This window comes from Melopsittacus undulatus, chromosome 9, assembly GCF_012275295.1.
Source record: "Melopsittacus undulatus isolate bMelUnd1 chromosome 9, bMelUnd1.mat.Z, whole genome shotgun sequence".
Taxonomy (NCBI): Eukaryota; Metazoa; Chordata; class Aves; order Psittaciformes; family Psittaculidae; genus Melopsittacus; species Melopsittacus undulatus.
Window position 1 is genome coordinate 31,794,410 of NC_047535.1, and position 27,065 is coordinate 31,821,474.

A 27,065-nucleotide genomic window follows, 5' to 3' on the forward strand; every position below is an offset into this window, starting at 1 on the left:
CACTTCCATCAGGCAGCCGCAGCAGATGTTGGCTGTTAAAGGGCGCAGACGACACAGTTCATGACTTCTCGGAGGCGGCTGCGCGCCACATCTGCAGTCGATGAAGGCGAGCACAGAAGTGTGGCAGACAGAAAGAAAACGTCAACCCAGCCAAGCCAACCCTCTTCCGTGCTGGAGATAAAAATAGAGGGGGTGTTTGCCCCGCTGCTCCAGCCGGGCTTGCCAGCCCCGGGCAGTGCTGCTGGAGGAGAGCATCCGGGATGTGGCGAGTTCACACCGAGGAAGCAAGCAGCAGCGGCAGCCTCCGACTGCCACTCCGCACTCGGCTCCTCATTCACTGGGCGGCGATCCAAGTTCATCTGGGCCCCAGAGAAAGGCAATGCTTGTGTTTAGACCGCACAATACTGACATAACATTAACAGATTTACATATGCAAAACTGTGAAGCAACAGGCATTCCCCCTCAATTGACCCACAGCTTGTAGTGGCTGCCGAGTTATTCCGTGCTTAGGCTCTGTAACCAAGTGGGCGTCATGCGACTACCATCTGGGTACCACTTATTTAAAGCTGGCAGTCTCTCTGTAATAGGCAAGCTGGCAATAAGCAGGAAGGGAATAAATTGCATCATTTAGTTAACATCCACTTGCTTTGCGGCTGTTAAAAACCCATGACTGAATAATAATTTGGTTATTTCTTTTGCCAGACAATGCTGTCAGCCAAATCGTACTACGCATGCTGCAAAACGTCAGCTTGCAAAATTTCCACTTTAAAAATAAATGAAAGAAATTCACAGTATAATGTGAGCTAAGAAGTTTTTCTAATGCTAGCAACTCCAGTGTGATCGAGTTCTAAAAATAAACTTGCAATACTGTAGTCACCAGAATCTGCTTTTCCTTAAGATCTTTATCAGCCACCCACCCCAATCCATTAATCTTGCCAAACATCATCAACCTGGCCTGTAGTGAGTAGAGAAACCAGGGTCTGCTCGTAGGAATGCTTGTTAGATCCGAACACATCTCCATTTCATGCTACCCGCTGCCCTTCTCATCTTTTGCCTTAATTCGTAGATTTTATCATTTCCTTCTGTCTGACACAACTACTTTCACACAAACCGGTATCAAAGAAAGCGGCTGAAACCCTAGACCACTGAAATACAGCTAGAACGTATCCTTTGTTAACAAAAAAAGGAGGGGGGAGAAACAAAGAGCTTTTGAAGTGGGTTTCTCTTTGGGGCTCTTTAGTTTGCAGAAAATTAAGTTACTAATAGTAATTAATTATCTTTTTTGGTCCCAATTTGCTAGAAACATAGTCTTGTGCACACGCATCCCAACATCCATCTCTCTTCAGGACTAAAGGCAAAGCCCATGCTGAGCACAGTTTTAGGCTACAAAGATAACAAGGGTTAGCATTATGCAGTGCGAAAAATCAGAAGTAATGTTTCCATTGAGATTAATGGCAAGGAAGAGCCAAGAGCACAGTCCACAGGAAAGTTTTCCCAACACAGGTTACAATACCTTCGTCTTTCACAAAACCAGGCTCGCTCCTCCCTCATTACATTCTGAAGCGATGTCAGGGACTCTGGAGTGCAGAAACAACTTGAGACAACACATAGTAAGTTGAAACCCAACTTTATTAGTAACTCACTTCCAGTATTGGCAATGCAGACAACCTTGGGGAGAGGACACCAGGAAAGTCAGGCTGCCATACACCTCACGTTTCTGCACAGGGCAATAAGCAATGAGGTCTCCAGCTTCCATTTCAGGTACAGTGCTGAAAGACCACATTACCAAGCATGGACATACCAAAGGCAAGTGGAAGACAACTGGTTTCCCCTCCCTATCCTTATCTTGTCTCCACTGCAGGTCTAGGGTGCTAGGACAAAGGCCAACATGTAGAGAAGCCAACCTCCACACCATGCTTTGTCTTTGCCACACCGCAGGCAGGTACATAGAAGAGCATGTATTGTTTCAATATGGGTAACCCTTTTATTAACCCAGGAACAATACAGGATAAACCAGGTACAATGGGACCTGCAGCACTCGATCTCAAAACACTTCCTGAGCCAACAGATACAACGATTGTTCGCTCAAGAAAATAATTATTTGGGAAGGGACCTTTTTACAGGCTTCCATGGCACAGTGCAGGTCTTGCCACTGTAGTGGGATGCTCAGCCAGCCCAAGGCAGACAGGGAAAAGCAGGAACCATGGACACCCACAGCCCGCCACAACATGGGACCCTGGAACACAACAGTATGATGGACAATCCTAACAGTCAGCGGGCTTTTACAAAAGAGTAACAAAAATACGATGGAAGAAGAAAAGGGGTTTACACTGCATGATCCTGCACCAACATGACAAGTCAGTGGTCAGATTAAGGGGAAGGGGTAAAAAAGGGAACAGAAACAGAGGGCAGAGAGAAAAATCCATCAGAGGAAATGTGATGCCAGAAACTGTGCCAGGACACACTGGCTGAACGATAACTCAGAAGCCTTCAAAAACATAAGGCTACAGAGCCCCAAACCCTCCTGATAAAAATCCAGCTGTGCAGGCTGAGGTTTGTCAAGACATAGTTTGCCTGCTGTGCTCCACTTTGCTCCGCCACTCACCCAGGAGGTCTCTGCCTGAAATACTTCCCTGGAGGGGAGATGCAAGGCATCCAGTAACTTTGGCAAGTTACCCTTTGGGAAACACGTATCCCCTACAGCATCTGTGTATCTCAGAGAGTGTCTGAAAAGCTTCATGGTACTGAGCCTTAACACTTTTAATTGCACATACCATCCTCAAGATCATCAACCCAGTAACACCGTCACACGTGTGCTACATTACTGTATGGTCAATCTCCCTAATTATTCTGGAGTTATTTTTTCCAGTAGATCTACAGAATTATCAGCATAAATCTCAAAACATTTACAAGTCAACAAACTCAGCACAATAGACATAAGTTTGGCCCTGACAAATAAAAAGACTAAGGAAAATTAATTTATTTGTAGCAAATGTCCTCTCCTATAACCGTCAAACAGAATACAACTGCATTTCTCTCCTCGCGTTGCACCCTGGGATCCAGACATTTAACTAGCACACACTACAGGCCTGGATTAATCATAAATAGCATATATTTTTAAGTGCATTAATTATGTAACAGATGCTTCCAGGATTCCAATGGAGGTAATTTTTAAAATCCCAGAGTACAGTTTTATGAATCTGTGCAGTTTCAAGGTTGTTTTTAATTTGTGCTCAATACTACACTTATTTAAAACCAAGAGGTAATCAACCACTGCCTATTTTCTTTCTCCTGTGCAGGCAGGAAGATGTACCCTACACTGTTAGCATCGGACATCCCAACTGCTGATGAAGGTTCCTTCCATTTCTTTGCCGTGACAGTATATTTGGATAATGAGCCTTCTCCTATTAATTTCTCTCCCTCAGACTAATCTCTGCCACTCAGAAGTCTGCCTTCTCCTGCACATTCCCACTTACATAATGGATATATTCAGTGGCGCATAGTGCACGTGGAGTCCTGAACAAGGACAGTGTGGCAGGGGACAGAGTGCTCAGGATCTTCAGAGAATGTTTCATTTACTGATGGGGTGCCATGAAACAACTCTCATCGCAATGCAAACACAGAGGCACAGTACATGGGGTGGGTGATCCACCCAAGCCATCCACCAAAACCCCTCTGACCCACAAGTGTCTTGCAGCAGTAGCTGTTATCACAGCTATACCTTCAGAGGTCCTGCTGCTGGCTTGCTTTGAAAAACGGGAGTAAAATGGAGTTCACTCATAGTGTTCTGCTACACTAGAGAAAAATGGGGGTTACCTCACCTTGATGGGTAACACAGCACATCCAGGTGTGGGGAACACATGCAGATCACAATACTGTCTTCCTAGCTAGTTACCAGGAACTAGCTTGTACTGCATGTACAGCCAGCTTCTGCTGCTAACTACCACGGGCAACTTTACCACCACCAACCAGAGCTTGCATGGGTTGGCCCAGCTATGCACTACAGCAACAGGCTGGGGTACAGGTGGGACAGTGGAGATCCCAGTAGCATTTGGACAGATGCACTGGAAAACCCCAGAGCAGGAGCATTACAGACACCATATCTTGGGTAAGAAGTTTGCTTTTCTCTCCATCTTTGCACACCACGTAATTCCTGGATCAAGTCATAGATCTCCTCACAGAGCTTCATCTCTGCTTTCATCTTCAACACCTAATTCATACTGACTTGGAGGGTCATTTTTCCAGCCTGGTAAGTGGGAGAGCCCATATCCTGGTAGCATTAGCTTGGGCCTCCCCCCTCAACAAACCCTGGTCTAAGAGGCGAGAGAAAAAATACAGGAGCATGGAGAGCAATTAAGGCTCCAATCAGATGTGGTGTTGACATGTAAGAGCAAACAGTGAAAAACCCTGACACGAGGTGAGTGTTATTTAGGAGTATGTATAATTGTACATGCGAATACGAAACCTCAGCACTCTGTGAAGAGAAAGGGTGAGGACAGGAGCAGCTCAGGATTGCGGCTCTGCTCACCTGCACATCAGCCACCCCTGGGGAGACCTGGCAACCCAGGTTGGGCACAAACCAACGAGGAAGAGAAGGTGGATAACAAGTATTTCGTTCCTATTAAGTATTTTATTCTGACTGCTACTCCTTTCCAAAAAATAAAGGTAATAATTAAAAGTGATGGTTAATGCTTTGATGCCTGGCTTCACAGTCTGCGCATTCAAATTCCTCAACAAGACAATGCAAAAACGAGTAGTTAACGGGCCCGTCAGCAGCAGAAGGCAGACGACTTTGTGCAACACCAGGGAGGCCCCAGGGCGGGCAGCTGGGTTCTGGTCTGGGTCTCGCTTCCCCAGGCGTGCTGCAACCAGCTTCCTCAGTGTGCGGGGCTGCACAACACCAACAGCCACGCTGGTGCAGCCCTGTCCACCAAGCACCCGGCATTCCTGCTGGATCCAGTCTCCCCAAAAGTATCCATCAGCTTTAAAGCAAAACCCATGGAGCAGCCTCACGGCACCTCAGCATCAAATGCCAGTTATGCAGGAAGGCTTGCAGAAGAGCCAGATCACCCCACTAAGCCTTCCTGAAACACTCTACCGATGCCCTCCTGTCAGTGCATGGGGACAGCCAAGCACCCCAAGTTCTCACATGGGCAGAGAGGGAAACCAACCCCAAGCACACAGCCTGCCTGGTAGAGGGATTAGGTCCCTGCCAAACTGCACCATAAGTTCACCCCTGGAACCCCCATGACACGTGTGAATGCCGACTCCATGCCAGATTATCAGTAAGGTGATAAGACTCGTAGGCTGTACCTGCTTGGCATGGCTTGAGTGAGGCTCCCTCAGGGCTCCTCCAGTTTCGCTTCCTGCTAAACATGCACCTGGCACCCATTGCAGAAGCAATAAAAGCATGAGCCATATTTAAAGCTTTACTCAAACCCCCAGTATAAGCCTGAGCGAGCCCCACACCATGCTAACGACCATCCATGTCAACATCTGGGCTTGCAGATGGCCCTATCGCAGACAGAGACCAGCAGCAGTGCCCATGGGCGTCCCTGCACAGGCAGACACTGACAGCAACACTCCCCAGACACGTTCACACCACAACACATCCAGCGTGTACATCTTGCACAACACTGACTGAACAGAGCCTATGGGTCAGACCTTTTCTGGTGTAAACCCACGTGATGCTGATGAGCTCTGGCCACCTATATCCTTCTCAACTTCTGCTCTTTCTCTCAGAAGCTATCCAACAGGCTGGACACAGCTTTATCCGAGTGTTACATGCAGCTCTATTTGCTTAGCACACAGATAAGTTATTAACAAAACAACAAGAAACAACAGCAGCTGGTAACCTGGATATCTCTCAGTGCCTTAATCAAAAATACCCAGGCTCTGGACCAGCTCATTATCTACCGCTAACAAGGAAGAAGAAAACCCAAGGAAGACACAATGCCAGGCTTTTCAGTACGTGCATGTTAACAACTTTAGTACCTGGCACTAACGGAGCAGCATTAAATTAAGAATTTAATGAAAACTCATACTTGCACCAGCTTGGCAGGGTGGTCCCACCAGCAAGTTCTGCTGGGAGCATGTCCCAAGGCAGCTGTGCAAGGAAGACTTCTCTGCCTACATGAAAAAGAGCGGGTCCAGGCACAAAGCCTCTTGCAGAGGTTTTACCTCACTGCAAAGCCAACCAGGAGGCATGAGGTTTATCAAGGGAGTGGCCCTGACCTCTTTGGACCCTCCCATGACCTCCAAAGAGTCCAATGAGGATGCTCAGCTGGCAGAAATGAGGATGCTCAGCTGCTTAAGTTAGTTTTCTGCTGGTCTTGCTTCCTGCACAATCTCACCCTCAGGTCGGGCAGTCAGCTGCAGCCCAGGGGACACAATGGGAAGCACCCAGGGACAAGCAGACAGATCTAAATCTGCTTAGCTGCAACATGAACCAAGCCCTCACCCTATACAGCACCAACCACACTGTCATACAGTCTGTGAAAGCAGCATCAGCCTTCATCCAAGAAAAAACAAAGGAGCAAAAGGCCTTCCATAGAAACAATTCTCATTTGATACATGTCATGAAGTTGTGAGCACGCTTGAGTCACGGCACACGTGTGGACCATTGTAATGCACTTGCACAGCAATGTGTCCTCCTCCTCAATCTGCTGAGAGCATCCACCAGGCAGAGGTTGACATGCGGAGGCGAATCAGCGCCGATGAACAGAAACATTAAGACACACTGTTCTTCAAACGGGGGCTGCACTTGACACTACTTCTATTTATCCAGAAAGTTTTCTGCACTGCATGCCCTTTCCCTTCCAATTTACCTGCAGCATTAAGTAGAATCTCCATCCTGCCCTGGATGGTTCACTGTCATCAGACAAGCAGACAGTGCTTCCAATATTATTCTTTTTCTTTAAGACGTATGAGAAATACCAGTTGAAATCCTGAATATTATTTTTTAACTGACAGGGCATTATGCATAATATCTTCCACCCCCTCCTTGTGCTCATGGCACAGCGCAGGGGGGAAAAACAAAGAAAGGAGGGGGAATAAAACCTTCCCACCAGAATGTAAATATTTCTGCGTAAAAAGAACAAAGTATTTTCATACAGGTTTCAATAAAGGATGACTTCAGGCCAAGTTCTACCCTTAGATACAAGCATGTAACTCCAGTTAAAGATCCTTACAGCTGCCCAAGTTTATGCAGAGGCCAACACAAGCATACTGTGCTCATGTACAGAAGGACTGTGCACTCAGGAGCTGCAGCCAGACCTCCAGCTCTTTCTCAGAAGACAGACGAGACCTGCTTCAAATCAGAGAAGAACTTCGGAGATGAGTCAAACCTGCAGGATTTGCTGCAATACTCGCTGCAAAAGAGGATGTGAGAACTGGCAAGTACTCTGTGTTTACTCACTGTGCCATCTAATTTTGGAAACTGGAGCTGAGATTCTGCGCTCGAGCACGACTCCGAGGGGTGGTGGGAAGATCCTGGCCACGTTACAAAGCTGCTTGTTGGGCAAAACTGCCATTATCTGCTTAAACGGGGCCACGGGCTGACATGGGCAGAGGTCCTGCAGCTGGCGAGGGTAATGTCCCTAAGGTAGACATGGCACCTCATCTGCCTCTAGTCCAGGGGACAAGGCTGTGCGGGCAAAGGCTCACAAAAGGAAAAGCGATGCTCCAAAAATCACGCACTGCCTCAGCTAATGACACAGATTTACACTGGGTGTTAGCCTGTTTCGCTAAAAAAAGCCAACCAGATTTATTTTTTTTTCCTGGTGCAAACTGTCCTTTATAGACACTATAAATATCCCTCTTACTTCAGTTTAAGCTCTACTTCTCTTCCTTGTTCTCCCACTGACTTGAAAGATAACTTGCAAAACAAGATCTAATTTATCCGTATCTTTTGTCCTCGTGCTCCTGTCACTGCCTGGACAGGCAGGCTATATGACAGGGGAACCACTACATGGAGCACAGAGTTTAGATTTCCTGCAATATTCACGTTTTTAAGCAGAAAATTAAACAAAATACCTAGGTTTATACTAAAGAGATCCCCTTTGATTCTGTCTCTGTAATTAGTTCTGTGTTGCACAAACTAGCATTTTAGAAAAAACACCCTGCTATAAACACCCATCTCAAATAGCTGCAAAGATATTCCTTGCTATCAGACACCAGTGAAGCCAAACAGTGGTGGAAGGCAGCCGCCAGGAGATTATGCTGAAACAAATGCATTTCTATTTTTCCCTTTAAATTACAAAAGATTATCATTTTACTCAGCAATGCCCCTTATTAAATTGAAACTCTCCACATCAGAATTAAATACATCCTATCTACTCAAAATGAAGTGTATTATTTATCACTAATATTTAATGACAAAAACCTGATAACTTTCTCTGATTATATCACTGATTTCCTCCAGTCATGCATCATTGGCTCTGCTGGTCATTAGCATTATCACAGTGCATAAACTCTGGCTTATGCAGCAAGTTTGATAACAGAACCAGATGCCTATAGCTACTATTTTTCAGTTTGCTCCAATTTACTAGTTTACCTCCCTATAAGCATGCTTCTATCCACTGGCATCTATTATAATCCCTAAAAATCCTAGTGAATAAATCTCCATTTCCATGAAACACATTTTTGCACGGTCAGAATTCCTCAGCAAATATAAAGCACTTGCTGAAAAATCAGGTTTCCCCTTCAAGTGTCTGAGGACCCTTTCCCAGAAAGACCAATTCCAATCTCAAAAATTAATAGGAAATACCTAGTTTTCTCCGACTGTTTAACACTAGGAATATGCCACATAGGCTCAAGATATTTTAGTTTAATTCACAGGTAATGTTCCATTTCAACTTGTATGAAATGGTATTTTTTAAGTGCTGTAGATACTGCTTTTATAGCAATGAGGAAACTCAGAACAAGTGTACGTGGTACAACATCAGCTAAAATATACCAAGATGGGTTTCTCCCATTCTCAGTTAAATCCTGCAACTGAAATGATGGATTAGAAAGGTTTCCTGAGTAAGAACACCATTCCTTACAGTACCGGCCTTCAGAAAACTCAGACAGGTTAGCCAGAGTAACTTTAAAATACTTGTACAAACAATAATTATGCTGCATACTTTTGACATTCCTCTTTCAAAGCCTTCTAAGTATGAAGTGATTTACCACTGTAAAATACATTTTCACTTTTCTGAATATACAACTCAGGAGCTTTACAAACCTAATACACATTATCTGAACAGCTATGCATGGGTGTATCATTTACAACTAACAAAAACACATTACTATCGTTATTTCAGAGCCTCCTTCTCCCAGCACACATTTAATTCAGCCAAAGAAGGATGAGGCCCCTGACACAACTCTTTGATTAAAATACATTACCCAAGTTGTTAAGTTCCGCAATAGTAATAATGTGTTAACAAGCAAAATCTCTTCCCTAAATCTGCTAAGGTAGATATAGGCTGGGAAGTTCTGTACAAACATCCAGATACATTCTTATTATATGTTCCATGCATGAATATTCAAAGATTTTATTCTCTGAGCCAAAACTGATTTTTTTTCCCCTTTTTATTCCTTTTTAAACTCAGTTCACCCAAGGAAACTCCCATGATTTCAATACAGGTATCTGGGGCTTGGGCCACATAACAGAAGCAAAATCTGGCTGTCTTACGTACTGCACACGGAAATACACCTATTTATGAAATTCACCCGAGGGGGAAGAATAATTTACAGTACACTGATCAACAGAGTTTGCATGATGCTGGCTGAAGGAGCCCTATTTCAGAAGGAGAGCAGTTATGAAAGCAGAAAGTATCAATACTAACGCATTTGGTGCCACTATTATGCTATTTGCTGGGCAGAATTCATATCACAGAAAATTTCGGTTTGGGTATGGTTTCAGTATCAACACATGCGATATTAGAAATTGGGGCCATTATAGGAGAAAAGGCAGCAATTTGGCGAGGTTACTGCCAAATTCTATGATCTCTGCCAAGGCAAAAAGAAAAATGCATCAAGCCCTGGAAGAAAGACAGCGAGCTTGGGAGGACAGGATGCAGAAGGGCTCACACAGACGCTTCCCTAGCCCTTGCACCTCTCACCATTCAGGTCCTTCAATCTGATCATTCAAAAGTGAAGGAAAAATATTGCCATTGTTCTCTTTTGCCCACCTGCTCCTACATCTCCCTCTCCAAAACGCACTTCTGACCTGAGCATCAGTCAACATCAAAAGTCTTACCAGCCCCATCTTTCCCCAGACCTGGCTATCCCAGCCACATCCAGCCTCAACATCTTCCAAACAGCCCAATGCCAGGAGCTGCTCCATGGTGCCCCGCAACCCCCTCCACTGCACTGCTTTTATGCGGGTTCTGCCACAGGAGGAAAGGAGGATTTATACCACTGATTTCAATTGAATTTTTCTTTCCAAACGTGGGAACTGGGTCGGATGAGCAAAGCGAGCTGCCTGACCGGCTAACAAAACTCTGCCATGAAGTTCATGGAAGACAGAGTTCATGACTCATTGCAAGCAAGGTTCCTATTGCAACATAAAAACTATTATAAAAATAAAGATTAAAAAACTCAGGCACCAAGATGAACACTTCAAGAAGGCTTTAACTTCTTAATCCCAAACAGACTACTCCTTAAACAGCTTGCAATGGGCCCAGCTGACAACAGTCATAAAAAGACAACATTGCAGTGAAAAGATTATTAGAATAGCACATTTTAGCTGAAAAAAAACCAACAAAAAACTATTTCTGTTCCCCTGGCATTCCCAGAAGTTTCTTGGGAAGAGGTCCCACTCACGGTCACCTCCCAGCTCTCCAGAGGCAGAAGGAGAACATAAACCTCACGCTCGCTGCACAACACTGGGAAGATGCTTTTTAAACCTGACACTGGTTCCTAAGAGGTATCAGTTAATTACTTAATCCTCCTTAATGGAACAATTATCATTCTTTCAGCAAACAAGGCTGTGAGGATTTAACGTTTTACTGCAGGTTTCATTACAGAAATGGTAGAACTAATACCACTCCCCTCTCGTCTGCTGCTACAACTGATTTCTTTATCATCAGTTACATTTTCACTTCTGCAGAGCAGCCTCTGCAAGGCTCTAATATACAACAATCTGCATCACTGTTTATTCTGCCGTGCAGCCAAGGACCAACCTCCGGACAGGAACGCAGGTGGCCACGGCACCAGGGAAATCAAGGCACGAGGCAGCACAGAGCAATGAGCCCTAGCGCAAGCCTGTAACAACTTCATCAGCATCCCGGGAACATCGTGTGGCTGCAGAAGAGGGGCAGCCGCTTCAAAGGGAACCAGGGAGGGACATTTGAATCCCGGCTCATACAGCTCCTGAATCCCTGAGAACCCCTGGCTGTCTTTATTGGCAACAACAAAAGTCCTTTCAGGGCTCCACTGCTCACTGCAATCAAATCCAGTCTCAGACATTACTCTGCGAGCAAGTGTTCTGCAGGAAGGGGGAAATCGGCATCGATTTTTGTGATCAGATGTTTAGCGGCTGCTCTGAATCCCCCCTCGCCATTTTATCTTCCTTTATCACAAGCTTTTTAATAGAGACATGACATTCTGCTTACTGCTGGGCTCCCTCTATTTATCTCTCTCTTAACAATACTTTAGCATCATCGGCTCCGCTATCTAAATCAGCAATAGTGCATGTCCGGTCACATAAAACCAGAGAGGGTTTCCCGAGATGCCTTGGGAAGTCTGACTACTCCGGTTTACTGATGTGTTAATATGCCCGATCTCCTAATTAATGAACAAACAGCTTAGGCTGAGAGCTGGGGGAGGGAGACCGACACGAAGGCTGCAGAGAGAGCCCAAGGAAAGACACTTGACCCTAATTGTTAGCAACAAGATGACAAGACTGATCGGGAAGTACAGCTAAAACTCGCATCCAACATGAAAGGAAATGTCTGGCAAAGAGGGGAAAACTAACGATGCCGTTAGAGGCTCCAGCCAACCTGCTGAACTGTGCCACCTTCTGTCGGGCTGTCAGTGCTCAGCACCCGGCCCGGCCAGCGCTCGCAGCACCACACTCCCAGCGCATCCTGCTCTCCATGCCCAAATCCTCATCCTCCTTCTGTAACCCTACAGCTCCAGGAGTGTGCACCCCAGCCAAGGAATAGCAGGAGTCTGCCCCAACCCATGACCGGATGATGGGAAAATGTGGCTCATCCTGCACATTCCTAGCAAAACTTTGGCCACGTGCACAATCCCAGTGGGTGGATTTTAAGAAGGACCAAAGTTTGGCTGAAGTTTCAGCCAGACTCAGTTTTATCCATGGTAAAACATTCCGCTTCCCAGACCATGTACCACAAAGGGAATGCCTGTACGGCTGCACCAGCAGGAAGGGTCCCATGCAGCAACCACACATACAGTACTTGAGGAAACACTTCCATAAACATTCCAAAAATTCGGAAAAAAGGCTGTAAGTACTTGTACCTGAAAAATCAATTCAGTCAACAGACTAAACACTGCAAGAGACCTTGCAGCATGCACTCCAGGCCAGACATCCAGAAGAAAGTTGACTTAGAGATTGCACATCCAAGCGCTGCCATGCTGCAAGTACTACACAGCATCACACAAGGAACCCGCGCTTTCAGCGTGCCTCAGAATGAACAGCAGTGCTAAACCAACTTATTGAGGAAATAGGCACTTCTAATAAAACACAACAGTGACAAGTATTGTACAGAGAGCGATTAGCAGTAAACAATACACCAGAGAGTCACCCGAATAAAACATCCTGGGTATTTGTGTCGCTTTCCCAGACCATTGCAACCGAATGCGAAACTGGGAGGAAAAATGCCCACAATTAGTTCCAGAATAGCACTTCCAGAAACACCACAGCCTATCAGATGTATGCAAATATTTTACGATCTGGGTTCCATTTCAGTAGATCTGTCAAGATATTTACAGGGCTTGACAGTATTTCTGTCTTTAATTAAATTTTCGCACACATACTTTAATGTAATTTAAATAGATTATTAGTTGTCAGAATATAGTATAAATTTTGTTTACGATTTAGTTACTTTAAGTACTCACATTGAGGAAACTCATTTAACCCCCTGACTGAGTAGCATTAAATGTTGAGATGAGACTTCTAAAGAGCTTCTACTGCCCTTTGCACTCTCGTAATAATCTTAAATTACTAAACTTAATTGCAATTTCAAGGCACTAAAGTGGAGATGTTTTAAAAACAGCACAGGGAGAGTGAACGAGAGGAGAAAAATTATTTAGTCCTCCTCAGGTACCAAATGTTTCTTGGAGAGAAACTGATTTTGCCCATGTTCTTCTCTTTGCTCAATTTCCATAGAAGACTATCTTGATTTTCAGGATGGCACTGAACAAAAAGTTATCAAGATTATTCTGGACACTTGCCACATACAAACAGCCATTAGACATAAGCCTGTTCACTTGCATGCATGGAAGAGATCGGTGCCAGCAGAACAGAAAGACAAAACCCTAGAGCGTATTTGCAAAGAAGACTGCACGCGAGCAGAGCCAGCAGCTCCTCTGACTTGGTACCTCCACTGCTGAAGTAAGAAAAAAGAGCACGTGTTAAAACACTCCAGACATCCCAACCAACAAATATCTGATCTCCTAAAAATAGAACAGCTTGATTCCTCTACAGCCCCAAATGAAATATATATTTTCTTAAATTAAAAGACTACAATTCCCACAATTAAGTTTTTACTCTAACGACTGCATGATTTATTCCATCCTACTTTCTCCCCCCTGTTAAACACTGGCATCACCTTGTTACCTACAGTAGCTGCAATTCCCAACGCACCGAGAGCAGCGGGAATCAAACGGCACGATAGTTTGAGAGAGCAGCAGGCTGCGAGCAGCGTTTTTGTCAATGCAGAAGCAAGCAGTTCGAGCACACACAAGATCTTCTTCGCTTCCTATTGCAACGAGACATCTTACGAGGATTTGGCCAACAGAAAAACACTCAAGACTCACAATTTAAACACCGCTGCGCTCTAGCGCAGCCAAGCACTTACACATGTCCTCAATGGCATGAAGTCAAGGACTCCGAGGCTGGCCCTACCTTTCTAAGCATTTGAATAAAGTTTGGTTGCCAGGACCTCTAAGAACAGTCGCAAAGACGCTGCTGATCTCTAGTGCACGACGTTTAGAAATTCCACTTAGCAAATGCTTTCTGGTTCCTATTGCGTATCATATCTGTGCTGAACTGCTCACTGGGTGTGAAAACATGCTACTATACGTAGCAAGGGGGGAGTAGTTGGGGTGGAGGGGGGGAGAAAAAGTTTGAGTGATATGAGTTAGTGACACAGACCAAAAGCCAAACCTGCACGCAGTGCTGACAGCAGGAGGACTGGGTGAAGGCAGCACGTGCTGGATCAGGCCCTGCACAGGCAGGGCAGCTCACTGTGCCCTGGGCTCACCGCTGGGGACCATGCCATACCCATCAGCTAGCGGGCTGTATGTCCAAAGCAGGGTGTCTCCCATGTCCCCATCCTACCAACCGCCCCCTGGTCTTCGCCTCAAGCCACCAGCCCCATCCCACCCTGCCTCCCCAGTGGAGACTTACAGGGAGAAGCTCCAGGAAGCAACTTGATAGCAAGGCTCATTTGAGGAATAATTACAACGTGCTGTTTAATTCAAACATATACTTAAAAACTAACAGCAAACAAAACACTTGTGCACCTGAGCTGCCTGGCTACTGCAGGGCCTGATCCTGCTCCCCCCAGGGTGGGAATCCCAAGGCAAAGCTCCCTCCCAGTGCCGTGTCCGGGCACACACACGATGCTGAGCTGGATGCGCTCCCAAGGGTAGGAAAGGCCTGAACAAACGCTGTCTCCGATGAGAAATCCAGCTTCTTGTGAAACCTCCCTACACCATCCTCAGCCCCGACTCAGCTGCATAAAAGTATTTCAGCTCAGTGCCTTGAAGTTGCAATTAAATAGTAGTAATTTAAGATTATCACAAGAGCAAAGGGCAGTAGCAGCTCTTCAGCAGACTCCTCTCACCACTTAATGCTACTCAGTCTCAGGGTTAAATGAGCTTCTTTAGTATAAGTACCTTAAAGCAAGTGAATCGTAAACAAAATTTATACTATTTTCTGACAGCATATAATCTATTTAAATTTATTAAAGCTTCTCGCAGAAAATTTAAGGTGACAGAAGTATCATTATGACCTATAAATAACTGGACAGCCTTGCAGAAATAACTGTATTTTACATACATATCCTACATATGTGTGTGCATATGTTATTTCATTTGATATACAAATACATGCTCAACAGATATTTCACAAAAGGAATTACATTATCCGTTCAATCTCTCAACATAAATGACCACAAGCAGTACGAATACTAAACGCTAGACTGCAATCCATAAATTTGCCTTTTTACTACCAGCCTTTTCCCTAATTTTTACAATGCCGTGAAATAGGAATAATTCTGGAGCTACAAATGTTTACAGTATATCATACAAGGGATGATCATGCAAATTTTAGCTCTTAAAAAAGGTGATCCACTCCAAGTGTAAAGCATATTGCAGCATATGCTGCGCAGTAATGCCCAATGCATAATTCTCTGCTCAACTTCCCTGCTCCTTCTCTCGTCTGTACAAAAACCAGTTGCATTACCACCACCGGTGGAACTGATTTAAGCAGAAAATGTTTATAGATGTTAAAAAACATTACCCATTACCCAAAATGGCTTAACAGCATACGGGTGCCTGTTTAACACACATACTTTTTATTGTCTAATTATATACCATAAAAATCTACAGGCTTTATAATAAGTTATGCAGGACAGTTATGAAACCTTACCTTATAAAAAGTATAGAGTACTTATTGTGTGATGTGCACTGCTAATTAAAGAAATACTTATGCAAAAAGGTTTGGGATTTCTGAATTCCTCAGTAGATGTGCACTCAGTCTGCCTCCTGATTAATATACATTAGGGCAATAGCCTTTTCCTCAGCTATATGTATTTTTTAATAATAGATATTCCCATTGTTTTGGAATACTTCAAAGCAACGAAAGAGGTGGCACATTCACAGAGTTTGCAGTGAAGTTTCTGAATACAAACATGAAAGTGTCAAGCAACAAAAATAACCTAACTCCCACTGCGTAAGTCTGATTAATGCTTAAATCCTAAACGTTTGCTGAAGTAAAATCAAGTATCTCTTAATGCTTTTTACTGCTATTTCCACAACCACAAAAAACCCACAACCCTACACAGTAACAAAGTCTCTCTCACATAGCCATGAAGAGAAGTTACACACAGCTCTGCAAAAATCCTCTCCTATCAAAACCAAGGTGCCATCCTGATCGGTTAGTGGTATGTTTGAAGTAAAGATACTACAAGTTTTCTAAACTTCAGGAACACAACCATACAGTATACGATGCTTAATCACCACCAAACTCCATTATACATCAGCACAGCACTTACACACAGAGGGGGGAAAAAATATAATCCATGTTTCCTTACAATTCAGAGATCCACAAATAAAAGCTGAATTCCACAGAACTTTTACGGTTTTCAACATTACACTACTGAAACACTGCATTCCCTGCAGCTCCAGGCAGCATAAATAAAATCAAACCTAAGCCTCCCTGAAAGTGGATACAACGTGCTCCAAACCACTATCCCTTCAAATAAAGAGTCAGAAAAAAGCCAAACTCAAAACCCAGCCCATGCACAAAAAACCTGAAGTTTGCCATCAAAACCAGGAGCACCAGAAAAGCCTCGTTTGAGATTGCAGTTATTTTCTCCAAGTTATCCTTTGGTTTCACAACAAAGATCAGCATTTGTAATGGTCCATTTCTGCATAAGTGAACATATAGCCTTGCTGCCTGATCGAATAGTCCAGAGCTTTCAGTGAGGCAGCTCCTGACAACAGCCCAGCAGCAGCTTTGTTTGATCTCTCCTGCCTTCCTTAATCTGGGTTGTCAAGGTTCACTTGTTGGAGGCTGTTTACTTTACTTTTTCCAGAGGAAAAAAAAAAAAAAAAGTGATTTTTTTTTCCTGTCTCTCATACAATGACTAATCCAAAGACTAAGGGGGAAGAATGCTGCCAATGCAAGATGTTAAAGCTACAATACCTTCTTGCAATGAGATTTTACCCGACACCTTTTGAATGGTAACTAGTGAAGAGCTTCCTCCCCCAGCGCCCTGGTCCATTCAACATGCTTGGGAGATAGTTCAAATAAAATGTGCAGAGGGGAAAAAAAAGGGATAAATTGAAACCAGCAGCCCCGATTTCCCCGTCTTCCCCAAATCTGGCTGTGGAGATGCACGGTGCCTCCTTGCCTACACTCGCTTCTCTGAGAACTCAAATTATTTCAGGCTCTCTCAAACTTACAAGAAGCAGGAGCTGCTCAGCAGTAACAGAAGCTGTAAAAATACTGCTCGATCGAGTGAAATGCCTGTTTCTCCCTCGGCCGCAGCATTAAAGCAAACCGTGGATGAACAGCACAACTTTCTTCGACGACATTCCTGAAACTTTTGTCTAATTAAGAAGCTGTCAGTAGTGACAGCAGCAGTTGGTCAGAGCAGGTAAAACCCACGTTTTGAAAAACTAGATGGAAAGGAAATGCAGTTTAGAGAATTGCTTTAATATTTATAACCATCCAGCACCCCAGAAATCAGCAGCCTGCGTTGGGCAGACACGCTGCGAGCGGTACACATACATTACTCATTCAAAGAACAGCTACTAAAAATGAAACCTTAAAACTTCTGAGCACAGAAGTTGGGCTCCAGCTTCTCTAGAGAAGCGGCTCGCAGATACCTCGGGTGGGTACGGGAGGTCTGAGCGCTGCTGCCGCCAGCCTTGGGGGGAGATCGGGGGGGGGAAAGGGGGAAAAAGAATAAAAATAAAGCCGTAATCTCACTCGGTTTAGTTCACTCAAAGCAAACCCACGCAATTAAAATCATTACAGCGAAGTGGCAGGAGGCAGGCTCGCTCCGCAGCCAGCCCGGCGATGCTCTCCGCGCCGGGGCCGCCGGATCGTTAGGAGTTGCACGGGGGAAGGGGGGTGTGTGGATGATGCGCCCCGCGCAGCGCTGCCCGCGCAGCCGCCACCGGCTTTTTTCAGGGGATAAAACAACCCCAAACGCCAGAGCACCGGCGGGGCGGGGATGGAGGCGGGAGCCGCGGACACGCCGCTCGGACGCCGCCTGCAGCGCGCACCGGGGGAGGCGGGCTGGGCTGCGCGGAGCGGCGCGGAGCGGCAGGTGCGAGGGGCGCAGCGCGGAGCGGCCCTACTTACCGGGCACCGGCGGCTCCGCGGCGGGCAGCAAGCCGCGGGGCTCCGTCCCGACACTCCGCACCGCGGGTCTGCGCGGGGATGGGGGGGACACGGAAGAACGAACACGTGAGGGATGCGCGGTCCGCACCCGCGCAGCGAGAAGTTGCGCCGGGCTGGGGAGGCGCGGATGTTTATTAAAACACTTCGTCTCAAAAAAAAAAAAAAGGGGGGGAGGGGGATGGGCGCAGCGGGACCCGGGGGGGGGGGGGGGGGGGGGGGAATGCGCGGAGCTCCGCAACTGCGGAAGGACTGCGCGGGTGAAAAGCGGCAACAGGTGTCCGGAGCAGAGGGGAGAGGGGCGGCCGGGCCCGGCGCGGGGGGGGGGAGTGGGTAGGTGGGAGGGGGGCGCGGCCCCGCCACAACTTCTTGCCCCGAGTGCTGAAGTTGGGGCGTGCGCGCTCCTTGCGCGGCGGAGCGGGGGCACCCGGCGGAAAGCACGAGGGAGGCGCGGGGAGGGCGGGAGACGCCGCATCCCACAGTTCGCGGAGGGTGCGCGCAGCGCGGAGAGGGGGGGTGGGGGGGGAAGTTTCCAAAGTGGGCGGGCAGCGGCTCCGCAGTCCGGGGAGGGGGCTCCGCACCCGCGCACCGCCGCTGCCTCCCCTCGCCCCCCCCGCCCCAGCTACCGCGCTGCCGGCGGCCGGGGGGGTGAAGGGGGGGAGGAAGGTAAAAGGGGGGGTGGCCGGGCACGTGGTGCCGGCGGGGGGGAAAAGTGCAACAGCCCCGGAGGAGCGGGGAAAGTGTCGGGGGGCGCCGGACTCACCCGCAGGACTCGGCCTGCCGCTGCCCAGCACGGCGCGGCCCCGGCGCGGGGCTTTGCCTCTCCGTCCCGTCCCTCCCTCCCGTCCCTCCGGCACGCCGAAGCCCGGGCGGCGCGGCGGCGTGCTCCGCCGCTCGGTAAATAACAATAGAGCCCTCCGCTCGGCGCCGCGCCCGCGGGGCCCCGCACGCCGCCCCGCCGCGCCCCCGCCCCGCGCCGCCCCGCGCCCCCCCCTCCCCGCCCCGCGCAGCCCCGCGCCGCCGCCCGCGGAGGGAGGGCCGGGGGGCGGCCGCGACACCCCCGCGGAGGGAGATGTTGTTATTTTTTGCTGTTGTCAGTCTCTGACGTCACATCCACCTGCTGGGTAAACAAGGCTGGATGCAGGGGAGAGAATCATCAAAAATAAATCAAATCATCAAAGCGGGGCCGGGGGGCGCGGAGGGGCGCGGGGGGGGAGCCCCGCGGTGCGGAGCTGCGCGGAAGGCGGCCTCGGGAAAGGCGGGGGGGGGGGGGGGGGGGGCGGGTCGGGGGAGGCGGGGCAGCTCCGCGCCGCGGGGAAGAGAAAGTGGCCGCGGAGCGTACTGCGCGGTGCTGCGCGCCGCCGGGAAGAGTTCAGCGAGGGGGCAAGCGGGATGGGGCGGCCCCGGCAGCGGGGGGCAGCGCCGCGCACACCGAGTAACTTTTCCGCGGTCCAGGCGTGCCGAGGAAGGGGGTGTCAGGCCCGCGTTGCTGGGGGATGAGGGAGATCAAGGAGGGCCTTCCGCGGGTGAGCGCGGAGCCCGCCTTACCTGCGCGGAGACGAGACGCGGGCGCTGCCTGCTCTTCCCCCCCACACCCCTCCCGTAGCGCACGCCGCTGTTGGCGCAAACACTGCTTTGAAACACTGCGCGGGTGCGCAGCGGCGCGCACCGGCCGCTGAGCGGGAGTGGCCCGCCCGAGGTGTCGCTCCGCAGGGTTGCCCCAGCCACGAGTCCTCATGGCGGGGGATGCGCGGAGCGGCTGCGGTCCCAGCCGCGCAGTCGGGGCTCCCGTGGAGGGGTCAGGGTAGCGCCCGCAAGGGGGAGGCTGGGATGGGGCGAGAGCCGAGGCTGGGGCACCGCGGCGGTCCCGGCGCTCGGCACAGAAAAGTTTAAAGCCACCGATGGGCTCGGCCAGGGTAAGGAGCAACCGGCGGCCACTGGCCCGGACGGCGAGGAGGCTGCGCGGGAGGAGCGGGCCCCGCCGGGATGCACCCTGCCCTAGCCGGTGCCTAGGTCCGCTGTCGCAGTGCAGGCAGGCCGGGATCCCCGGCGGGGCTGGGGACGGCCGGCGCCCCGCGGGGATGGAGCCTGGCGCTGGCCGGGGAGCCGCAGGGCAGGAGGCAGCGGGCGGCCTCGGAGTTACCAGCGGCCGACTTTGTTCGGGGTAAAACTCTTTTCTTCCGCCCGCGGGGACCGGCGAGAGCCGGATTCTCCTTCCTTTGTGTTTACTTTATTTTTTGGGGCGATCGCGTTGGGTTTCCCTCAGGACCGACTCAAACCTCCCGGGCCGGAGGGGATTTGAGCACCGCTTCAAGCGGCACCAGGTAGCGAACCGCTACCGCGGGGGGAGCCACGGCGAGGCCCTTCCCCTGTGCTGTCGTACCCCCTCCCTCCCTTCTGCGATCTCAGCCCGACCCATTCCCGTATCCCTCCGTTCCCTGCTGCCGGTCCGGCCCATCCCTGTTGCCGTTCGTCCCGGTCCCGGTCCAGCAGCCCGGCGGACTGCTCCGAGCGCAGGGCCGGGGTTGCGGCGCCACCTGTCGGCAGAGGCGCCGCATCGGCGCGGGGACTGCCCCGGTAGCAATTAACACCTGGAATTACAGTAATGGCGAGGCACTTATGCCTAATTCATTGTATTTAAAATAATTAAGAGGGGGAAAATCGCTGCAAATAAATATTCGCGAAGCCGATGGTAGCTCCGTACTTCAGGAGCTCCCCGATGTGCTCCATTCAGCCCCATCCCGGTTCTCCCAACTGAACTAATCCTGGAAAACATGGGATTTGCAGGACTGGGTGGGGGACAGGGATCCCCAGCTTTAAAAAATTAAACTTCACCGTCATCTTAAGCTTCTGTTGTTTCGATTTTATGGTTCATCTGCTTCCTCAGTAGGAAGAAAAAGGAGATAAACCTATGAAAAGAGCCTTCTTAAAAAGCATCCCCCCTTAAATGTTCCTCTCCTAAAAGATATTTCTTTTACATTTCACTGTGGAATAAATGTTTATTGGAAACTTCTTTGCCTCCTGTTTTCAGCTTTGCAAATCTAAACCAGTACATGAGCTCTGTAAAACATTATTAATTCCACAGACAGTACCAGCAGTGGGACTTCTTCCTCTACTCCGCCAATGTAGCTGCTAATTGTACTCTAGCTGTTTACTGGTGTATTGGTTTACAAGTGCCTGGAGAAAGATGCTTGATATTCCCACCACCAGCAGAACCTATCCCAAGAGCAAATGCTTGGCGCATGTTGGCAAGGGTGTAAACAGGCTACAACTGCAGCTTGTTAGCTAAAAAAAAAAGTGATGAAGGTGATGACGCCTCCATAATTATAGGTGTTACTTGTTTTAAAGGCAGAATGTTTTCCAAGCTACTGTAATGCCCCACCTCCAATGTCCCAGGAGCCAGGCCTCAGAGTCCTTTCCACTTTAGTCATTGGATTATGAGGCTTTGGAGAGCGCATCACCAAGCTGCATGGGTAGGCCTGGGCCACTGCACAGTCCTGCATAGGTGCCAACCAACCCCTTGTGAGTTCTGAGCTGTTACTCTTACCTTTAACATCAGGCATGGAAAGTTGAGATACTCACTGTGTACTGTCACAGAAAGTTGGTGGATGTATTAAAGAGAAATATTTTTCTGACTTTGTTTTGAATAAGCCAGATTCTCTCACAGTGCTTAGGAGAGGAGAACCTGAGAGTATCCTTGTACTATAGCTCAAGACAAAACCCATGTGGGGAAGTTATCAGTTGCTGTTCACATTCCCCCTCCTTGCGTGTGGAGCCAGGCAATCAGATCAATCTGGCACAGACACCCCTCAGAAAAGCAGAAGTTCCGTGCATCACACAAGGTGAATCACACCAGACGTTTCTTTTGCTTAGATAACTTCAAGGATGGGAAGGGTTGACCTGGTGAGGGGGAATTTTGAAAGGCATAAATCTCCAGCTTACAGGCTGAGCTCACTGCTGTTGGCAATACTTGCCACCAACTTTAGTGGAAGCAGGATCCACACTCCAATTGGGGATATCCCATAACAAGACAAAAGTAATGCTAAGGTCTCAAGCTGGCTTGTCTGACAGAAGGAAATGCATAAAAAAGTCCTCCAAGATAAGGGCTGTAACCAGACCCAGATATTTTTTTTAACTTAAATATTGTTTTGCATCGTCTCTATACTTTTATAAGTAAGTTTTTTTCAGCATCCCAGTCTTTGATGCTTATTTTGCAAATGCACTTGCACCCTTCATCTGTTTTGTCATTATACTTTTTTTGCTTTGCCTGGTCACAGTGGAAGCCATGTCCTGGCCCAGAAGATGAGCTTGAGCAGTAGAGAGGAAGCATATGGTACCTGTAGGACAGGGCTGCTCTGTGGCCACCTCAAGGGCCAGTGTCAGGCTCACTGCTGCTCACAAGGAAGACAAGTTGTTGTTCTGCCCTGGCAGTGTGATCCAGGGAGAACAGGCTGGAGGCTGGCTTCATGCACAGGGCAGCAGGATCAGACACAAAATAAAGTGCACTTGGCTCTGTTTTCAGTCCAGTGGAGCTCCACTGCAGCCAGAGTTGCTTTGAGTTTACATTAGTAGTGCAGAGATACGAGTTTAAGATTCACCCCAGACTCTTTCAGGTTCCTCAGTGAATGGGAAGGGCTCCCCATATCCATACCCACACTAATCTTTATGCCTCTAGGATTCCCTCCAACCACCTCTGTATCAAAAGACACACAGAGGTAACTTTTCTGTAGCAGATTTCCCGATTTTCTGCAGCATTTGTCCCCAGCCAATACATATTTCCTTTTCCTTTGGGGGCAATGAATAGCCATTGTATTTGCATTGGACTATTAATCTGCCTGAATTTGGTAGAGATTTTTAAATGAATATTCATGGGAATTAATGTCATTTAATTCCTATTGCTTCCTGAATATAATTACGTGCTGTACATGAATTGGCAAACACCACAAGAATGTCTATGACCAGTTAAACACCGCAAGCTGGACACTGGTCCAGTACTGAAGATATACAAAGCACTACAAAGATGCAGCCTGTCTTCAGGAGAGGGCTGGAGAAGGGAGTCAGTAGAAGATGGAAGGTGTACACCGTGGGAAGCAAACAATGCCTTTAGGGATGGAAAATATTATTAAAATGGTATTTTAATACAAGCTCTTCCCCAGATATTTGTCCACAGATAGGGACTACACATAACATTCGTACTCTTGCAAAAGAGCTTTATTTTTCCACTTCCTCACCCATAGAAAAACATCTTTCAGGGCCTCCTATTCTTGGCCTCTTTCAAGACCCAGCATCTTTTGGAAGACCTTCAGCCCATCCTACAAATAAGAAATGCCCAAGTCCATTCCTCCTGCCTTACAGCAGCCTGCCTGCCAAAGTTCGCGCTGTTCCTCCAATAATACAGCAGTAATCAGCCCAGTGCTGATTCAAGCCCCATCCCCAGCATCAGTGCTACCAACCCCTGTCGTGACATAACAAGGACTCTTCCCAAAATATTTGGGCTTGCCCTGTCACAGTGAGAGGCGTTCAAGTTCAGTGCTCTGTCAACACTGCCAGGTGTCTCCCGAACCTCCGGCTCCCGAGCCAAGAGGGAGAGCTCAGAAGCACAGGAATAATCATTATTCACATTACTAAAACCTAACGGAATGTTTGAACAGATAACGTAAGGAAATCCTCCACAGCAAAACAAAAACAAAAATCCCTGTTTATTATTTATCCCAGCCAGATAGAAAATGAACTCAATCTCCTGCAAAGCACAAGCAACGCTCCTTGTTTTTGCAACTGACAGCCATGAAAAAAAAACACTGTACTGTGCCAGCTGTGCCCCTTCAGAGGGGCTGATGTTCACTGCGGCTCTTGATAAACCAACTGGCAAATCTGGGGGAGGAAAGAAAGAAATGACTCAAAGCCAAACACAAACATCTAAGTAAAACAACCTGGTGAAACCAAAAATTCAAGAACAATTTCAAGTCCAGACAAAGATTTCATTTCAATTTTGATTTTTTTGGGGGGGAAATAAAAAAGGAAGACACACACACACACCCCCCCCCCCCCCCCCCCCCCCCTTTGCTTGAAAATAAAATTAAAGGACATTTTGAACACAAAGTAGTTTCAAAATGAGAAATCAAAGTGTTTCATGTCAGAAGTGTCAAAACTAACAGCTTCAGCATTTGTCAGAGCTTTTTTGAGTTTTTATAAATGACAAGTTTGGCATGTGTGCACAAACCGTTTTGGTGCTGCTGAATCTGCATTTTTTGCATGCAAATATAAAAAGGTTGGGCGAGATGTTCCATGCAGAGCTCTGTTTGCCATTGCCTTGTGCCGAGGCCAGCAGCACTCTCCCCGATGGCTGTGCTGCGATGGAGCCCTATTGAAACCTCTCAACTCCTCTTTAGCTTATTAATATTTTACCCTTTGTTTTGCAGGACATCACAGGGCAGGTCCTTTCCAGAAACCAGTTCCCTGGTTCGTGGGAGAAGGTACAAAGGTTAGGAGAGAGCGACTGTGTGCCTCTGGCTTGATGTCCTGCACTGTGACAGGCAGCCACAGACCTATCCTGAGTTAATATGACGTAATTTATTAGCCTGGTTCATTACAGACTTAAAGTTACAGGCTGAGCTCCTTTTTGACAGCTCACTGCCTTCCCAAAGGGAGGGGTTCCATAAAACATTCCCTCCTGAGGAGTTTGGAGAGGTTTCTCTCAGGTTTACACCTTGCCTAGCAGGAGTGTAGGGATGGAAACTGGAGTATACAGCATCCAAAATAAGGCATTTAGCTTAAGATCCCAGAATTATGTAAAATGCTATTGCTGTAAAAGATTACCAGAAACCGTTTACAATATTAGCAACTGAATATATTCTTGCTAAGAAATCAGCAGCCATGCAGATTTTGCATGCCTGCTTACAGCATAGCTGACTTGGCTGCAGGCTTGGGACAGTGCCTAGTCCCCAGGGAAGGCAACAAGAGCTTTGCTGTAAGCACTGTAGGCCTGCATTCACTTCTGCAGATAGCAGACACCTGCCTGTCTTTTGCTACCAGATTTCTGCAACACTTTCTACATTTCTGCAATGACAGCACCTCTTCTTGTTGTATCTTGACAACTTCTAATTAACCCAGTCTCAGCATCTTTAAAGCTGCTGTAGAAAACCCATGTACCTCGCTAGAGGAAGAGACCAAATTCAGAACACTATCTCCTCTTCTGACTTCCAAGGACAGTCTTTACTCCCTAGAGGCTTCAAAACCTAGGTCATACATAATCTTGACACAGCTCCTTCCGTGCCCTTCCTGGAAGGCAGCACTGGAAGCAAGCAGAGATAGGTTTCTTACATCTTGGTATTCCTGGAGCTGCTCAAACTGCTGCTGCTGCAGAAATCCCCACGAGGACATGCTTCTAACCTGTCCCACCTCAGCGAGATGGTCTCCTCACTCCCTGCCCTGCTGTCCCTGTAAGTGAAGCATCCCTTGTGAAAGAGACACTGTTATTGCAACTTTCCCTGTGCAAGATTTTCTGTTGATGCTGTCTCAAAAGTGTACTATGCTGAAATATTATTTCATCTTATTTTTTCCACTATTATGACTCCTTTTTAATCCAAAAGTCCAACATCAACAAAGATCAAAGCTTTTACTCTAGTTACATATCTATGAAAACAGCAGTCTCCTGTGTCTTGGGAGATAAACAATACCAGATGCTCTAGTAAACACCAGGAAGAAGAGAGAGGAGGAAAACAAAGAGTAGCCAGGAGAAGCAGAGGGCTGAAATAAGTTAGAAAAATCAGAACAGGAGACCAGAAAAGTAAATTCCTGGTGGTTCTTGCTCTGTGGCAGTGAAGAGGTTAAACCCCGGTACACTGCCATCTCTAGACAGAATTGGCTGTTATTGCATTGATAAAACCCCGGGTTGTGTTTTCCTTGTCCATTTTGACCCGTATCTGACGTTAGCATTGCAAATGATGTCTGCTGCCATTCAACTAGTCAAAGTGAGCGGACAGAAACAAGACAGAGAGCTTAGCAAAGACAGTACTAATGGAAGGGGTGGGGGAAAGCCTGATTTACATGTAATTAATTATTATTTATGTAAAAACCATATCATTGTGGTGGTTCTTGACATCATTTAAAGCCTCTTTTCAAAAGAGGAGTCTCCCCTGTTAGCGCACTAATCTTCTCTTCTGTGCTGCAAGTATGAATTGTGATATGGCAATAGCCACATTGGCCTATCACCACCACTTGCAGAGCTAACATCCAACTGCCCAAAAGAGCTAAGCAGAATAATCCTGACTCCTCCAAAAAAGATGACTTTGTATCTCCAGGGCCATGGGAAGTCATTTGGTGGGATATTCTCAGGCTAAGGCCAATGTCATGCAGAAGATGACAAACTTATTTACAGCCATTGCAATGAAGTTTCAGGTGAAATAAATGCATTTTCTTCCGAACTTGTACAATGGTTAAACTGATTTGATTTCAACATCTAATCACAAAATGACCACCTATCCTAGGCAGAACGTACCTTGGCAATGTTGTTCGAGACACAGTGCAGCACAGACAAAAGCTTCCACAGGAAGACATCCATCTTCCTGTACAAATGAAACTGGTCCACAAAAATGAAGGGCACAGCTCCACACCCCTGCTCTTTCAAAATCCAGCTGCCTCAGCCATAGTTCCAGTCCAGCTTCCAGACACATCCCTGCCCAGTAGTTTTCACAGGAGCTAGGTCAAACCTCAAGTGCATGGATTACATATGGCAACATGACCCAATTTATTCAGGCTC

At 47.5% G+C, this 27,065-nt stretch overlaps 1 protein-coding gene across 2 annotated transcripts in view; it reads right to left on the reverse strand.

Annotated features, from left to right (window-relative positions):
- The window catches only part of FOXP1 (forkhead box P1), a 385,773-nt gene extending 366,639 nt beyond the window's left edge, over nucleotides 1-19,134 (reverse strand). For both annotated transcript variants that reach the window (XM_034065980.1, XM_034065979.1), the window contains exon 1: nucleotides 19,071-19,134. The gene's annotated coding sequence lies outside the window, so the exon portion shown is untranslated. The remainder of the gene's footprint in view (nucleotides 1-19,070) is intronic.
- Between the last annotated feature and the right edge of the window lie 7,931 nt (nucleotides 19,135-27,065).